We start from the raw sequence: 19,132 nt of genomic DNA on the forward strand, positions 1-19,132 counted from the left end.
CTTTTTAGTATTGTATTTTTAGTATTTTAACTCTTAGCAGAAGATCAAGTGGCATATCAAATTCTAATACCAAGGCTCACCATTAACTAAGCCAATGTTTGACGTATTTAAAAATTATGATGTCTAAGAATCTTAAAATATAGCTAAAGTGTGGAAGGCAAAAAAACTCCCCAAACCTACAACTGCTATCTCCCCGTCATTTATTCTATGTTGAACAGATCTGTGGAGCAACCTGGTCTGATCTCAAGCTGACCCTGCTTTGAGTACAAGGCTCAGCTAGAGACCCCTTGAGCTGCTTTCCCATGTGAATTATTCTGTGATTCTGCAATAATTATTTCATGTTTATATACTTACCAGCTTATATGTGCAAATAGAAAGGTTTATAAAACGCTTTGCTTAAAAACTCCCAAGTGCATCTGTTTTCCCTCTGGAAATGTGAGGGATATCTCACTTCCAGTGCATGACCCTGAGCGTCTCGCTGCATCCAGTCTCCCAACTTTGAGCAGAATCCAGGCATTACCCTGAGCTCTGGGGGTCCAGGTGAGCTCCAGGGGCTCAGACCGACACTGCATTATAAAATAAGACTTGTAGTGGAACTGTTCAGCCTCTAAAAATGAATACTAGATTTTAGTACTCCCTTTCAGAGTGCATGAACAATTTGGGCATACTGATTTATCGTTTATCCTTTCAGAAATATGTCATAATGGAAACAGAACTGAGGTGTTGTTTTGGGAGGGTTTTTAAGTGTTATTTTTCCCTCTTCTTAAAGTTTCAACACCTCAAACACATACAGACTTAGGTGATGCTTGCTGAGCTCAAGCCGACACAATTAAATGTCACTAAGCTCTGGTGGTGACAAGGAACTTAGGCACTTTCCCCATTCCTTTGTGCACAAGTCCTGCTCTACTGACCACCAGTTCTGTATCTCTGAAAAGTGACTGACCTCTGGACTTATCACAAACCATATACAAGCTTAAACTTGTAAGATGATACGAATGTGGTATTTCTAAAAAGTAATGGCACTCTCCCAGATATACCTTGGAAGGGATTAATATTTTTGAGTTTATGACCAGTTTACAACAGAACATTGATAAAGGTGTATTTTTTCTTGTATTCTTATTTTGTTGTTTTACTTCCATTGAGATAATTATTTTTGCATCTCTTTATTTTATGTCTCACCATAGATGATACAGCTGATAAATACCAATTTTAGAAAAAAGGCTTATAGGTTGGAAATAATGTTTTAAGTCCATGTTTTGATCTGTTAGATAGCACTGACTGTAGCGTTTCCCTTGTCTACTCTTTCTTCAAAGGGATGGCTGTAAGCGTTTGCTCTGTAAGGATCTGCCTACAGCTCTATTAGCTGTACCGTTCTGTGCTTCTGTAGAAGTTCCTGGTCAGTATTCCATTACATCTATGTTAGCTAGATGCTCTGATAGAAATACAGTCACCCAAAGTATAATCTACAGTGTTACTGCTTTAGGGTGCACCCTGCACAGTCTCCTTTTAAACAAAGACATGTTCATCTTTTGATGATCATTCATTAGAGAGTTCATCCATGATGTACATAACATCTTAATAAAGCATAAGGGTTTAGTATTTATGAAAGAAAAGCAGTGAGGCATAAGGTGGTGGTTCTCCAGTGAAGCAGTAACCTCAGGAGCTCTGATTCAGCAGAGACTTACTGACATCTTTCCCTTGGGTCAGGTCAATTGAGACCAAAAGCATTGCAAATGTCACAAATGGAGGGCTGCTGAAGACAGAAGTGACACTTATTTACAAACCTTCGCTGGCTGGCTTATCTCTGAAGCTCTATTGATTACCTCATGAGGAGAAGGCTGTATATTCTTTCTCTTCTGACAAAGCACGGTAAGTTATGTGGGCACAGGTAATGGAAGCAGTGAATTTGGGGGAAAAGAGATCTATGGGTGAAGTAAAGTACAACAGACGCTCTGATGTCAAGAAAGGTGCTGTGATAAAAAAAGAGGGGAACAATCAAAGCTGCCAAGAACTTGTTGGAGTTAACCTATGCTAGTATGGCAAGCAGCAGAGCCATTCCTATGGCAGATTATTACACAAGCTGTCTTGTTTTGCCTTACTGAATTATTCTGTACCCATGTCTTATGAAAAAAGCTGTTTTGCTCTGACATTTTAAGTACATCACTACGGCAGAAGGGTTCTGGGGAACTGTGGGTCGCATGTCTTTTCGCAGGCTTCACCTAGCAAACTCCTTTATCACAACATGCAGGGCAACACCATTAGCAAACCCAGGCATCCTGCCTTCTCCCCACTCTCCCATTCACCTCTTTTAGCATGTAAATATCACGTTCATGGGTAATCTTCCCTACCCTAACAAGCATAACCAGTCCTGGTGCATTAACCATGATGGAGACCACATGCAGGCTCCTGCTACACAGCTGGCTGCATAACACAGCTGCATTAAGCAGCTATACTATATATATACACACAGCTGTATATATATACAGCTATACAGCTGCATTAAGCATGCTAGCGTGGGTGAGGCTGGGGTGGGGCATCGCCTGAGTCTCCTCAGCCCTTTCTGCCCCTCTCCCTGCTCCAGGTGGGTCTGTTCCTGACAGAGCCCACTAACTCCTCAGATTAAAATATCGGTTTCATCATCACTCGGAAGAACGCTTTGCTGACACTTCTGGGCAACACTTTTCGTCTCCAGTTAACTTAGTATTTTTAAGTAACATTGTTTAGATGAAGCGTATTGACTCTGATTCAGCAGAGGCTTCACCCTTTCCCTAATCACATTACATATTTGAGGAAATCAAGTATGTCTACAGATTTAGTTAAAAAGCCATGTATAGTCATAACTTCTTTATTTGATGACAGCCTTTTCTTTAGATCAGTACAGTGTTAGTGCCACTGTTCTGCTTGTGCTTCTGAACCTAAGCCTGGAAAGCATTTTCTGAGTTGGACTCCTCTGAAGCAGAGACAAACCTTGCTTTCATTTTTGCTGAAGTGGAAGTAGTTCGCAATGCTGATGAGTGTCTACACCGAATTAGGATGGAATTATGAACTGTTTCCTCTGACCCACAATAACATGTGTACTCATGGCCCTGCACACATAGAAACACAAATATGTGTGTATGTGACCATTTGCTTGATTTTTACTTGACTGTATGCCACAAGAAGTACTGTTTTGCTGTTAAACTATATTACAGAGTGATTTTATTTATAGTAGGACCTGGAATTTTAATTTCCACTTTGAAAAACTTCTTAGTTTATGAATAGTTTTCATGGGGACATAGGACCTTGGGGAAAAGTCTGCTCTTGTAGACACGGTAATGTAGTCTTCTAATAGTGCGAAAAACTAGCATACTTCATGGCATCCTATCCAATGAGCATTGCCATTAAAAATACTTTAGAATGTGGTCAAATTACATTTATGTCATAAAATGAAGTTGTACTATGGTAGAACTCTAATCGGGTTACAATTATTTCCATTTGGCATAAAAAGAAATTTCAAACTCTTGCTGTTTATCAACTTAACTTTGCTAATTGAAGGAAATGGTTTCTATGTCCTTTATAGGACACGCAAAGCACATTTGTACTGCCAAATCAGCTTTTTCAAGGTTGTTGCAAGATAGAGTATAATGGCTGCTGAATGGCTGCAGGATGATTTTTCTGTATTTAAAGGTTAGGGTTTTCATTTCTTTTCTTGTCTAAAACCTAATTCAACTTGTTGATTCAACTTGTATTATAGCAAAGGCAGTGAATAAGAAACCTGACAACAATTTATTTTTGCATGATAGTTATACACAGTAAGAACAGAGGTGCATATGACAGGGCAGAACATACTGACCTTCTGGCAAATTTACGTATATTTATTATGCCTGTCCATAGGCACTCTACAGAAAAATAGGACCACTGTAATGAGAAATGTCATTGCTGCATATTACAAATGTTCAGTTTATTTAGAATATTAATTCACAATGCGAAAGACAAAAATCTGAGAACTTTCCTTGCTTAGGAAAGAGCGTGTTTCTTAATGTGATTCTGATTTTTTTTTTTAAGTTCTCATCTAAATTTTTTCTTGAAGCTTCTATTTTGACATTAGACATTTCTTAATTGTGCCAGTCATTACACAAAAGAATTTTCATTCCCATGTGAGAGAATTCAGCAGAGACTGATTTTAATAGCATCAAGCGTTATAACAAAACATTTTGATTTCCATACTGCCACTTTCCCAGCAGGAAAGCACTTATTTCTGAATTCCCCACGGATCCAGCTCTTGCACTTGCTAATTACTGTGCCACTTCCCTGAAGCTTATCTTTGCTAGGGTCTAAATTTCTGGTAAAGAGCTTGACTGTAAAGGAAAGCTCAAATAAAGGACATTTCCTACTAAAAACTGGTAAATTATAGTCCACATTATCATAATGCCTATTATCCTGTAAATATGTATACATGTACACAGGCTGTAATTACAACTGAAATTACAATTAAAATGACACATTCTAGTAATGCCTTCCTACTTCCTAACTGCTTGGATGTCTGTCTAATGGCATAGCATGAAGAGCCACATTAGTGACATACACAAAGTATGTAGCCATGGCTTGAACATTAAATGATGAAAATATATGCTTGTATTTGAATGCATGCCAGGGCAAGCTATTTTTATATCAGTAACATATAATGAATCCAAACAAGTTTCCCACATGTATAAATATAAACTGTGAAGATGATTAATGATTAATTTCTGAAGGCTTTGATGTGGGATCATGTGTTTAATATGCAATATTAAAATATTTTTAAATGGGGATATTATATTAAATTATATCATATTTAGACTGTGATTGTGTCTTACAGCCCAAGTTCTTTTATATTCAAGACTATAAAAATCACGTGATGTTTTATTTTTGGATTCATTTGGTAAGTATACAGGAGATTATGTAAGGTACAAGGACACCAGACATGTTTAAGGTAAAGGATAGCAGTATGTCCTGGTTTCAGACTGGAGGCACTCTTTAAGTCAACATATCTAGAGTCAAAACAAGTCATGACTGGTTTAATTCATAGCTTAAAATGACTACTATGGTAAGTAAAACAAGGCTTTGACTAAGAATATAATTTTTTACAAAGGAAAAAATAGGGTACAGTTTCCTGTTACAGCAAAAATAAGGTGTCTGATTCCATGTTGAAACAACTGGTAAGTCAGGATATAAAATGAAAGGATTTAGTGAACTTGCTTTCACAATCTATCCATATCAGGTGGATACAGAAATACTGCATGCACGTGGTGTGTAGTTACAACTGCTGAAGAATGCCATTGACATGGCAAGGAACTATACCACATAGTCACATTGGCTATTCATCTTTATGTAAACTTTAGATATACATTTTTTCATATTTAGTAGATAAAGTGTTACTACATCAGATCTCAGATTCATCCCCAAAATGTTGTCTACATAATCATGTGTATTTTACAGCTAAAGATAAATGTTTGGGGTTTTTTTCCTTTATCTTCTCAAAGGTTGGGATGACCAGTTGATCTGATAATAGGGGAAATATGATGAGCTTTGTTTCTGGAATACTACTACATTAACAGCATATCATGTTTGAATGCATGAGCATTGCACCAGTAGGTTAAAAAAATATTTTCTGTCCATTGTTTAAGTTTGGCAATAAACTATTCCTTGTTGAAAAATAAATAGAATTTTACTACTTCAGTACTCCTATCACTAGAACACTGCCATCATCTTTTTGCATGTTTCACTGATCTTTAAACGGCACACAATATTAATGAGTTTAAGGGTTATTTTCAAGGAGAGCTTTTGTATGTACCACCTATCTTCTGTTTAACGAGTAAGCATTTTCTGCTTTGAAGGCTGGACTTATTGTACCTTTTTTCTTTCAGCTCTTTCACTACTAATATGATCAAAAAGATGGTTAATGTGCAATTTCAAGAACAGCTATAGAAATCTTTTTCAAGTAGGTTTCATTCTTGGACTCTGGTCATCTTGTATACAAACTGCTGAATTGTGAAGTTATTTTTTGATGTATGTTGAGCATGGGCATCTTTCAGTGCAGTCATATCAAATCTTTCCTTCTCTTCTGACATTGCACTGACCCATGGCAACTTTTTTCACCCAGCCTTTGTAATTTTGAATGGGTTTGTCTGGTACTGTTTAAGCTTCCTTATATCTTGGTTGTTGCCAAGTTTCAGACTCGCTTTGAAGAACTGATGCTTATGTATCAAATAGATATATGCTTTAATAAGTGCCTAAAATAGGCTGTGCTCTCATCCTCGTTTATTTCCAGGACTCACTGGAGTTCTTAGTTTTGGTGTTAATTTGCTTTATTCTTAGGAGTCTTCCCTGTATAACATCTAATTCACAATACAAAACACTGTACCCTGTGCTGATGGTTATACAGAGGTATGGATTGGTTCCTTTTCTTCCCTCAGGGAATAAGTTGTAAGACATTCACTCATAGATATTTTGAGGCACGCTGTTAACACAATTTGTTTCACTTCGTGCCTTTTTTATCCAACTCCTGGGTATGATTGTAGGTACAGATAAATTAAATTCCTCCCCTCATATATACAGCAAATTGTTCTATTATTCCACAGATTGTCACCCCAGACACTATGGGTGTTTTAGCATGTGGCTCATCTTACTTACATAAATTTAACATATTGGGGTTTGTTTGATAACTGAACACCCAAAGTGGCTCCTGGTGCCTGAGGACATGACTAGCACCCAGAGGAAATATATTTAGGTGATGTCTGGAGTGCTTTACCATTTGCAGGCTCCAAGCCTTGAGGGATTTAAATGCTAAGGTTAAATAGGCAGCTAGTTAACTTAATTGCATTTTAAAAAAAAATATATTAGTTTTTGCAGGGCATTGATTCTGCAGATCATCTGAATCATCTGAGGAGTCCAATTTAAGTGATCACTTGCACAGCCTTCGTAGGCTGAAGCCTTTTGAGATAACACACCTAGAAGTAAGGAGCGCTGCATTTGCAGACAGTGGTGGCACAAAGGGGTGAGGGATTACTGTGAGCAGCACTGCCAAGATCATTTCAACAGCATGAAAACTGCTGATAAATACTGTGGAAAAAACCTAAAGTCCCAGTTCATGGAGGCCTGCTTGTCCAGATAGGCTTGAACAACTGCCAGTGAGTGAATCAGATGTCACTTGGGTTTGCGCTAGAGGAGGCAATCTGTTCCAGCAACGCCACAGCCTGAAAAGATGGAATGAATCAATGTGAAGAGATTCCATACACAATGTCCTTTTCATGTTACCAGGAAAAGCAGTTTTATGCCAAATTACTCTGGGATCAGGCTTGTGCCATTTACCTTATTGGAAAGCAATAGCTCCCCTTTATCAGTCAGTACAGTACTCATTTTCATTCCCATCTTTGCATTAAAGAAAAGGATATGGTTTCTTTGACAATAGTGTTGAATTGGGTTTCATTCTCTCAGGTCATGCAACTGTTGATAAATAATTCTATTTGCCGAAATTTAAATCACTGTTGTTTTCATGATAAGGAGAATTTAGATTTTCTTTTGAATTAGCTGAAATTTTACGGGTTGCAGGTTCTGTTCTACCCCTGGGGCACTGTCTGCCCCACTTAGAAAAATGCCAAATTAAATGAGAGCAAAATAAATTAATCTCAATGTTATGATTTCAAGCTTTATTCCTCCCCCAGAAACGCAGACTTGCACATGCGTGCGTGCGCGCACACACACACACTCATTCTGAATGCTGTTTTTGGTAATTTGAAGGGCTGCAAACAGCTTGAATTATTTTAAATGCCCACTGAGGGATCCAGTAAATTTTTATATTCAGCAGTGCATATTAACTGTATTCCTGCCTTGGCTCTAACAGTCTATCTTTTCTGTTCAGGTTTGTTTTAGATGGTTTTCAGGACTCTTACCTATATTCATTAATTTTCTCCAAAACTAACCTTTAAATAGTGACCACTTTCTCTCAAGCATTTTGGAAAAAAATTGCGTTGGATGCAGACAGAAGACGACTTTGAATAATCTGCCCTGCCAATCAGTGAAAAGACATTCCCAGGTTTAAGTTTCTGAGGGGGTAGATTATTGCTGAGTGATAAATTTGTATTTGATATTAACCAAGTAGTGCTTGTATAGAAGCAGCCAGGGTGGCAGCTAGTGGTTCCTGAATAGGGAGACATGACACAGCTATAATTTATGGGCTCATTGCAGTGTTCTCTTATCCATTCCCATTGCCCACCTTTCTAAATAAATTTGTTGCTTCGGGTAGCCTATTTACTAATCAGGAAAATTGCTATCAGTACAGAAGTGAACAGAATACAGAAGAGAGGAAAGCTTAATTTAGATTTACAATTAATCCTTTTAGATCTTTTGCAAAATACTTTTTTTTGTTCACACATTGTGATTACTTTTGTGGTATCTTCATGTCTTGCCACTCTTTTAATAATTGTACCATTTTCCGTGCAGCACTTCTCCAATGTGTCTCAGGTGTCCCCTGTGCTATCTCTTCCACACATATTTTGTGTCTGTTGCCGATTTAAGCCATAAATATTTCAAAAGCTGTAAGTTAAAAAAAAATCAATGATGACATATATGCATTGTTCATAATATATAAAGACAGTGGTTTAAAATGGCCATTTGAAAGTTCCTGAAAATTAGTCACCATAATATTTATTATAGAACTGTCTCCTTTATCAACATAATTATTATTGTTATTGATATTACTATAGGCATCCTATTATTGTCACCTTGTGCTTATTAGACAGGAGACTGTTTCATATGTGAAGGCAAAGTTTCCACAAATTTTTTTGCCAGCCATTTGAAATACTGAGATGAATTTGGACCTAGCTGCACAGAGATGTTCCCGTGTCCTCCTAATAATTTTTTTCATCCACCAGCTGTACTTTCTCCTTTGGACTGGGGCAGAAGAGCCCTTCTGCAGTGTTGAACCATGGCTTACCTTCTGCTGCCCTGAACATGAAGGGTGTTACTTCAGCACTGAATAGCTGAGCGCAGCGACCACGCTGCTGTCTAGCCTGTAGGCAGACGTGCGTAAAGCAATAGAAAGCATATGCTTCTTGTGGCCTCCAGCCCTGAAGTCTGAAACACATGGGTGATGTACAGGAGATGGTGTCAAAGCAGAGCTAGAGCAGTAATTGCACACTGTTTCTGGTTGCAGGGCTTTGGTGTCATGCTCATGAGTCCAAATGCTGCCATGAATAATTGAATCTCACTTAGAGTTGCATCTTCCCTCTGTCATCCTGTTTTAAGTGATTATAACTTTGGAACCTCTGGGTGAAGACATATTATGTGCAAGTTAAAAATGCATATTCCTTTATTGCCTCAGCTTTTTGTTTTGTCATATTTCTTAAAAAAATTTGTAAAATATAAGCTGCCAAGGACTATATAGGAGTTCAGAATTGAATGGCCATTAATCTTATGCCTCCAAATAGGCATCATAATTCTGATGTATAACTAGAAATATTTATGATTGTAATCAAAGAATTACTGTGGATATAAAGTCTCATACAACTTTTTGTAGGTCAGTTTTAAAAGTTTACGTAGGAAGCAGTATCTGATAAAGGAATTCAGACCCACAGAAAGGTAAATGCTGGCTTGTTTGTGACTTTTTGTGCATGTCAATGTATTCAACTGTTGGCAGAGCTGACCAAACATGAATTTATTTCCATAAAACAGTGAGATTGGGTAATCTGTTGTACTTTCCCAATTAGTTGTAACAAGAGACATTTGACTACGTTATTGGAAAACTAATATAATTATCAGATTCTGTATTGGAAAATTCATAATGATTTGAAGCTGCTGGCAACATTTAATGAGATTTCCTGGTTTGCCTTCATTCATTCAAGTATGTCCTTTAGCAGTCAGGTTGGTAAAGGTTGAGACATTTTGGCATGAAAGAGCCTCTTAAATGCAAAATTCTTGTATAGTGGGGACTGTTCCTACCCCACACGTTATCTGAACCTGATTATAATGGAGAACATGTATTGGCTTCTTTTTTGTCATTTTTTTCCATGATGAAGTTTCTGCCACAAATTATGAGAAAACTAGGTTTTTCCTGATATCAGATTGCTACTTAATCTGCACATGTATTATGAAAGAAAAAAATATTGGAAGGTTTAAATACTCAGAATGCTTTTCTTGAGTAGAAGAAAGGGCAAAATTAACAAAGAAGACTCAACAATACTTGTTATATGCACTTTTAGATTCTAAATACAGCTTGTGACTATACAACGCTGTGAGACAGACTTCAAGACTGCATTTAAATATAACTGTAACCCAACAAAAATATATCTATCATTCTCTATTTGAAAAATGACTTGTGAAGAATAAAAGCTGTCTGTAATTTTAAGTAAGCTGTATCTTTTAGTGTAACTTTGAAGTAATTATTTTTATGTTGTATAATATGACCCAAATATTGTATTTTTGTCAGCATGTCTAATAGGTTGCTCAATACCCTTGTTCTGTACAGGTCATTGAGCCCATTCATGTTCAATGATATACAGCATGAATGTTCATGGGTAGTTTGATACATCTTTAATAGAAGGTGATGGAAATGGCACAAGGTTTTTTCTGACCTTCTAGAAGTGTGTTGCCAGCCAAAGTGAATTGCACATCTAGCCTCATCAATGGAAAGAGAAATTCTGGGGTAGAAAAAGTTTAACTACTGCAGATAAACCTCTGAGAGCTGGCCAGTCATTTCCTGTGATTACCATTATAAAGCAAATTAAAGGAACATCTTGTTTAGATAAATTACTGTACAGAGTGAAAGGTCATCACAAGCATTTTCCTCTCACTTCTGAGGTCTTGCATTAGTTTATGCTGCTTCCATGACCTCGTCTCTGCCCTCAGCACAAAACGCTGTGAGTAAGCAGTTCTGCTCTGGGCCTTTAGCCTGAGACTACATGAAAGAACTCTGAATACTCAGTCATAAGTAATATATACTAAAACTGATGTCAGCAGACATTAAAAAAACCTAAAAGTGGACAATTTACTTCTTAGAAAGTAATAATTTAATATGTGAAATCATAATGAGAATTAATATGACTATGACAAGTCTCTCCAGTCAATAAAATGCATATTATATTGAAGAGACAGATATGAAAGGAATCCTGAAAGCCTAGTCCAAGATGACCATTAACTTTATCAATGCAGAATGAAAATTATATGTGGTCATTCTGGCCCATTTTATAATACCAAGTGGCACAAAACAAATTCATGAGGCCCAGGACAGGCAGTCCAGGCATGATCCCAGATAACTTTGGTGAAGTCCAAGCATGGAGCTGGTAGAAGCTAGTGCTGGTTATCGGGAGGATGGAGATACTTGTACTCTCTGACTTGTCACTGAACTGATGGGTCAGAGAATTAATCGGAGCAGCGTGGTGGAGTGTGACTGTGAATTGAACGAACTGGGATACAACTGTCTACATCTCGATGTAAGTGCAGGGAGATGACACTAACCTCGTGCAATGAAAAGAAAGAGGGGCAGGTGCTCCTTCAGTGTGCCTCGTCTCTGGCAGATCACCGGGCTGTGTCTTCTTGCTCTGAAAACTGCTGGCAAAGGAGTGTAGCAAGTGTTCAGTGCCATATTACTAAGGCATTTGTAGTGTTTTGTATCAGTGTGTACACAGCATAAAAGGTTTTTAAAACTTAGTGGAGTACAACGTCATATATTCTGAAAGACCACGTGGAGTGCTTTTGTGGTGGAGTCTGGTAGAATACTATGATGGGAAGAAGCACAAAACATGTCTGTATTTAATATGTCTTTTAACAAGATGTCTCTGGGTATAAGATCCTGTGAAAAAGAAGTTTCTCTTGCACTTGATGCCTGGTGTTCCTGCCTAACACAGAATGGGTTGATGGATGGCGGATGACAGTAATGCTTATAACTTGCACGTGGGGAGGCAGGAAAAGGTATAGGCTGCAGCAGCATGCTGCAAATTAATAGCTGAAAAGGACTGTGAAATGGGTTAACAGTGTAACTCAGTATATAAATGCTGACAGGCCTGAGAATTGGATTTTCTTCTTTTAGCTGGGGTAGTCTGTATTGCACACTCCTTCTAGAAAAAACAGGAGCCCAGAAAAGAAAGATTAACTTTTTTTCTCTGCAGGCAACAAACCAGAGTAAGAGTGTCCATCAAATGTAGTAGCTCTGCCTTAATCTGCAGCAAACCCTGTGCCAGGCAAGCAGGGCAGAGTTCATGGAAGCAACGGGACCTTCACTCTCAGCTTGAATTTGAAAGTCTGGTGTTAGGTTCAAAGCACTGATCTCCACTGTCATCCTCCATGACCGTGACCCCAGTTTTCTCACTTTATTTAGAACACCTACGAGAATGGCATGGTCACACCACAGATAGCTTGTGGATTTCGTTTCATTACTTTTACAGAAAAAAGATCAGCTGATGACAGTGTTAGTTAGTTAGCTCCCGGCTTCTGCTCCAAAGAGTCTTCAGGAAATTAAAGTGAGACTGTCATTAGTTAAAGGACTGGGTGGCATTTGGTAACACTTCTAACATTGCAAGTTTGTAACGTGTGTTGCACCATTGAGGACAGTGGCTAATGGGCAGTTCTGTGACATCGCTGGTTGAAACATCAGTAATCAGTTTTCTTTTTATGGAGAAATGAAGGTTATGAACAGGGAAGAATATATATTAGGAAAAAGAACCCAAAAAGCTGTGCTGAAATGCTAAGCAGAACTTAAGAGACAGAATGAAAATATTTAGAGCAGGTTTGACTAATTAAAATTTCAGTGAGGTTTAGAGATCAAATACAGTGCAAAGTTTGTTCTCACATTTGTGTTTGGACGTGTACTCTGCAGTTTCCAGCCTATTACACAGGTTATTTCCAACCTAATTGGAAGGGAGTGGTTCTTCTTTAACTAGTTCTTTTGATTTTTACCCCAGTCAAGCTTTATTAATTATGCCACAGTACACTGCAGGCATTATAGATCTTATTGTGCATATACCAGTGTCCTCTAAATTGATCTTATGGGCATTTATGTTGGACTTTTGCCAACACATTGGTCCTGTTTCAATCTCCAGTTTTTAATCTGGTCTTGGTTTCACCCCTGAATTTATTGTTAATTGTATAAGACTGATTTAAAAGTCTAATTGCATTGTTGTGTTTGACAGAGTTATTTAATTGTCTTAGGGTAAAGTCATAGCAAATTTATAACACTTCCAGACCGAAAGAAAATGAAAAATTTCACAACAGAGTGAAGTGTTCTCTGTGGTCACTATAAGACCAGGATTTTGCCTGAGAGGAGGTGATGCAGTAATGCCAAGGCCTTTAGTGTAAGAAGGTGTAAAGGAAGTAACTAATTGCTTTGATACACAGTTTCGGAGAGTGAACAGGTTACCAGTGTAACTACAAAAACTATGGTGAGAGGGAAAGCTGCACACAGTGCTCTGCCACCAGACAGCAGGCAGCTTGGGCAGGAGAGGAGAATTCACAGGTGAGGCTGAACAACCCCATCAGAAGTGCTATAAATGAAACATAACAAGTGTGTGGATTAATTTTAGGAGAAAAGGCTTTCTGGCTCTGGTTTTACAGCCAGTCTAAGGTCGTCTGGATCCTTGCTGATGCTGTGAGCACAGCTCTAGCTGCATCTTACCTTTCCTACCTTTGCACTGGCTCTGGCTGTCGCGGTTGCTGGCTATGAGCACACCAGATGAACAGCTTTCTGGGCTCCATGGCTCACAGGCCCACTCTCATCTGAGGTGTGTGGTGGTGGGACCATGGGACTGATGTTAATTCTTTTGTCTTGGCTTTACCCGGCTGGTTACTGATTTGATTCAAGAGACCTTTTCTTGGCCCTGTGTATTTTACATGTATGTAACTGCATGATCATTAAAGAGGTGTCAGAAATATTTTCTCTCCCCCATTCCCTTGCTTTGTTTTCTTATTTTCTCTCACGAAGCAGTTTTGGTTGGCTACATGCTGAGTCTCTCACTCATTGCAGCATTTAGCAAGAACACTCTGGCAGATAGACTTGGCTTATGAATTCATTTTCATAATGTTCCAACAGCCACATCATGGCTTTTTCCCTGACAAGAGGGAGATTTAAAAAATGATAATAAAAAATAAGCACATTATAACCCAGCAGGAATTATTTTTGCAAAGTTACATTTTAATGCAGGAACTACATAGTAGGAGGCTTTTTAGGTCAGCATAATTGAGCTCTAGAGTTGGTTTGTGTTGTGTTTTTCTTCATGTTTGTTTTTTTAACGCCTGCTATGGCTTGATGAACTATACCATTTGTGCTGTTTCAGAGACATCACAAAGAATTAGCAAAAGCAGAAGGAGCACAACGGTGTCAAACTGGAGCAATAGGGATTTTTGTATGTGTGTTTTGTTTGAGTGCAATGACCCTCCCAGGAAATGTCAGATATTCAAAGAAATCACTGTGTAAGACCATTTTTGTATATGCATATTTAAAAAAGTTTGCTATTGCTATGTGGGGGAGATAAGAGCAATCATATGAAAAGGGCTTCCAGTGTACAGACTGAAGAGATGTTGCAAGTTTACATGGCACCTAGGAGAAAAAGAAACCATTATCCCCACAGGCAGTCCTCTAACATACGTGGCCCTCATTTTTCTGTTAGGGAATTAATGTTTTTCAGTGTTTAAGGAGATTTGGGAAGGATTTTACTGATTGATAGGCTTTTTGTTTTACTCAGCAAGTCATCAGAGACTTCCCCTCAACCCCACAAAACATGGGCACCTACCAGCAAAAGCTGTGCCCCAAGCCATTCCTGCCACAGACCAGGCGCTGCTCGGTGGTATGTTTCCACAAATCAACAGATGAATTTCTCACTTTTCAACAAACTAACTGGAAGCTGACGGAAGCCACAGAAAACCTGTCTCGTTGTCAGTGCCACTGGCAGGATAAGCAGCCCAGGACTGTATTTGCCAGGGAGATCATCATGCTGTCAGAAGGCATTAAAAGAGTCTAAGCAATCTTCAGAGCCCAGTAGGCAGAACACCACGTGCACGTGGACTCATCAGTTCTTTCCTGATGTGCTCACAGTTTAAAAGACACGGTTTAGATGGAGTTGCTTGCAGAGTGTCTTCTTGGTTTGTTAACATCTCTTCCTCTTGAACTTGGAATGTGCAAAACATACTCTGTGGAGTCTGAATATGTATGTTTGAATTATTCATTGTGTTGTTCAAACCAAACATTGTAGTGTGGCATTTAACATCAGAATGTGTCAGATTTTTTTGGAAAGCATTATTTCCGTGTTTATAGAATGCCTCACATAAGCAACCACAACTAATGAGGTATGACTTCTACTTTAACCACCTCTACTGGGGATACTTTGATGAAAATACTTAATAATACATTTCAATAGACAGGTGGGTATGCATCTTTGCTGAAATACATATGTTCAGATTTGTTTTAATTGCAATTGAGGGTGTCTTAGATACAAGGTACTCTAAAAAGTTCACTTAATTGAACGGATGTCTCTCTAGCTTCTTACCAGGAAAAATTCTGCTCTTCAGAGCATAGATAAAATATGAAAAAATTCACAGGAATGTTGACAAAATAAAAATTAGAGTGTATTTATGAAACATGTTGGAAGTTATAAGGGCCTATAGATTGCCTTTATTATAGAGACTGTAATTTTTACTTATGTATTTCTAAATTAATAATTTAAAAATATTTAGGACTGTTTTTATTTCTTCCTTACTCAATCTCTAAAATATCTGAAATGAAACAACAAATGGTAAAGACAGTTTTATCTTAGCTGGTTCCAACAAAAAGGCCTGTTCAATCTGAGATTTGAAAGGCTTTCCACCCATCTGTTTTCCTTTTTGGTCTTTGGCGTTTTACCCACTAAGATTAAGTGATCGAAGAGGTAACATCTGTACTTTTTCCAAACATGGATTACACTCTATGGGAATTCAGTGGAATTAAACTTTTATAAAACTCTTTAAGTGTGTATATGTAGAGGAACTGTAGTGGAATGAAGCTGCGTTAATTAACATTGATAATATACAGCTGTGGGCTGGCTTCAGGGGCGGTGGGTTGGCTGATGTGGATAAGGTGCAGCTGTGGCTGGTTCCTACTAAGCAGTGAAATAGCTCTGAGGGGTAGCGAAGGGGAGCTCTGGGTGAAGAGAGACCTGGAAGAAGCAGAGAGAGAGAGGAAAGAGAGCACCCTAAATGTAGGAGGGGCCCTAGGAGAATAAGGGGGCCCAGAGGTGGGCACAGCAGAGGTGAGAAGCAGGGTCGACTGGCCTGACAAGGGTGAAGAAATAGTATGGACAGTAGATGAAGTTTTGCAACCTTGTGTGGGATTGGTGGCTGTGCTGGGGCGAGGCGTGGAAACTGCTTCTTGAAGTTAACCTGGTATGGGGTGGTAAAAGCCTTGTTGCAGCTGGCTAGTTTTGATAGTGCTTTGACACATATATGCAGCAAATACAGGGAAATCATCACTTTTTTCCTCTGGGTTTCATACTGGCATGCAGTGAAGGGTTCAACAGAAAAAAATTTTGTTCTTGTTTTTTCAAGATTATGCATTTTTCTAACAAAAAAAGCTGCTTCAGCTAACCTATAGTACTGGGTTTCTGCTTTGTGGGCTAAAAACAAAAAAGGAAATGATAGTCAACAATGGAAACTCCAATTTATCAAGTAATCATCGGAAAGTGTTGCTTTGCCTTTTGTAGCAACAAAGATGGCACTCTTAAATGGCATACTTTTAAAGCAGAGCTTTTTATGCACACAGGGCTTCATTTACAGTGCTCCAGCTCCTCCTAAAATTAGTGACTCAGAAATAAGGCATGTAGTCTTCCTTTCAAACAAACTCCTATCACATGAATATTTCATGAAGCCTTCTAGAAAGATGGAAGGAGAAAACAAAAACTTGCCCTGGCTACACAAATTGTACCTCAGACTGAGAGTAATAGAGCCATTTTCTAGAAATCTGACAAAGAAGGTCCTGTCTGCATTTCTGAAAAACAAAAAAACAAACAAAAAAAACAACCCAAAAATCCAAGCATCAAGTGTACTTCTCTGGTAACCAACAGGAAATTACTAATCCTTAGTATTAGGAATCATTGCTAGGAACAACTTGAAAAATAGGAGTTTCAACTTGCAAAAAGCTCAGCAGTCACTACTATGGACCTCATTGTTTGATTCTCTTTCAGAACAGAGCAAAATTTTTTTTTTGTCTTTTCATGTGCCAGTAGGGGAAGTCACCCACTCTTCAGGACAGCTCACAGCAGGAGTAAATAGTCTGAATAAGCACTAGAGTTGTAAAAGATTAAATCCCTTTTATGCTAATTCAGAGAAAAATTATTAAATTTGTAAGTAGCCCAAACCTGCTTAGCCATCTTTTTGTCACTTGACAATCTTTGCTCACTCTGAGAGTATTCCTTATACAGTCCTAGGCAAAGCCAGTGTATTTATTTTGAGAATTTTGTCTACATGATTTGACTATTTTCTACTAGGTGAAGAAATTCTGTATCAAAATTTCCTAGGCGACACCTATGTTCAGCTCCAGGAACTCTCTCTAGACCAACATATGAAAAATGCCACACAGTGGCACAAATCATACCTAAGTAACTCATATGTTGCTTTGATGAGGTATGCATCTTGTCCTGTAGTGGGATGCTACTGAAAGGGACAAATAGTTGTATTAAAACCCACTAAAACATTATAGAGGAAGCAGATAAAAAAGAAAGGCTGTTTAATAGATAAAATTGTTAAAATAATTTAAACGTTGAAATAGTTCTCTTAGCATCTTGGAAAATCTAGAAATTTTCTTTTTAAGATTAATTAAGCACATAAAATTCTACTTTGTGCCCACCCCCATCCAACTGGGAAACATCTGGCTTTAAGCTATCAGAGATCATAACTGTGCTAATAGAAAGAAGATTCTGAAAGTGGTGAGAATTAGTTAACATATGTCTTAACGAAGGATTTAAATTGTCTTTTCTTAATGATGTTTCAGCCTCAAAAATTGGCAGAAAAAGAGAGATCGGCTAGGTAAGAGGCAAGAAAGTTCAACATGCACACAAGGATATTCTTTGAAGTTCTTCAGCTACCAAGGACAAATTTTGCCATTAAACCATGAGCAAAAAAACACCCTTTTACAGCTAAAAACTTGAAAGCTTCTAAATGTTGCAAACTGCTGAGGCCATCTAGAGCAATAACAAAGATTCTGCATTACAGAAGTCCAAACTAGGACATAGTGAAATTGATCTCAGAAAGTCCGCAGGCTCTTGAAGGTTTCAGACATTTTCTACTAACACTTTACCTGTGGTCTTTATAGACATTTTTAATCCATGCTTCAGCACGTTGCTCTGTTATGATCCATCTTAGGACTAATATGAACTTATCTTTTGGTGCAAATGTTCTTTACATAAATTATAGAATGAAGAACAGAGAAGCTTTATATCCTTTTATTGCTTAATGCTTCATAATATGGAACAAAGATTTTATATTATGTTTCGGAGATGCTGATATAAAGAACAGTATAAGAAGGCAAATAAATGCATCTTTAACACTACGATAATTTACAAAAGGACAAAGGATATCGATGTTTGTTTCGTTGACTTTTGCTAGCTACTTTTTTGAGAAACTATTTAAAGTTTTCTGTCAAGCATACTCCCATCCTTTTTTCTCCTGTGTTGATACTGCATGTACTCTGCAAGCAAAATGTAGTTTTTCTTTCATAACCTCTTTAGCATTTGGAGTTAAAATAATTCTTTAGGAAAAGTAATTTATTTGTCATTTCAAAATATTCTGTAATATACCATAATTCCAAATGCTTTTGCAGTTATTTTCTGAACGTTAATCCTTGTTATAGAATAAGACAAGGGATATATGTGGATTAAAATGGCATTCATCTGGAATGGCTTGAGTAACATGTTTTCACATGCTTCCACTAATTGCAACAGTTGTAGCAAAATGAAATAATTTATATTTATCTTTGTAACTTTTTAAAAATTAATAACTGGATGAAGAGAGTTTACATTTGCAAACCTCTCAGAAATGGTTTGGTCTGTTTCAATGGTGACATTTAACGATAATTGTCCAGTATGATTAAAATGTGATGTAGTTACAGATTGGTAAATCCACTCTTACAATGTTATCTAAGTAATTAAGCCCAGTTATT

Source organism: Falco punctatus (genome assembly GCF_963210335.1).
Source record: "Falco punctatus genome assembly, chromosome: 4".
NCBI lineage: Eukaryota > Metazoa > Chordata > Aves > Falconiformes > Falconidae > Falco > Falco punctatus.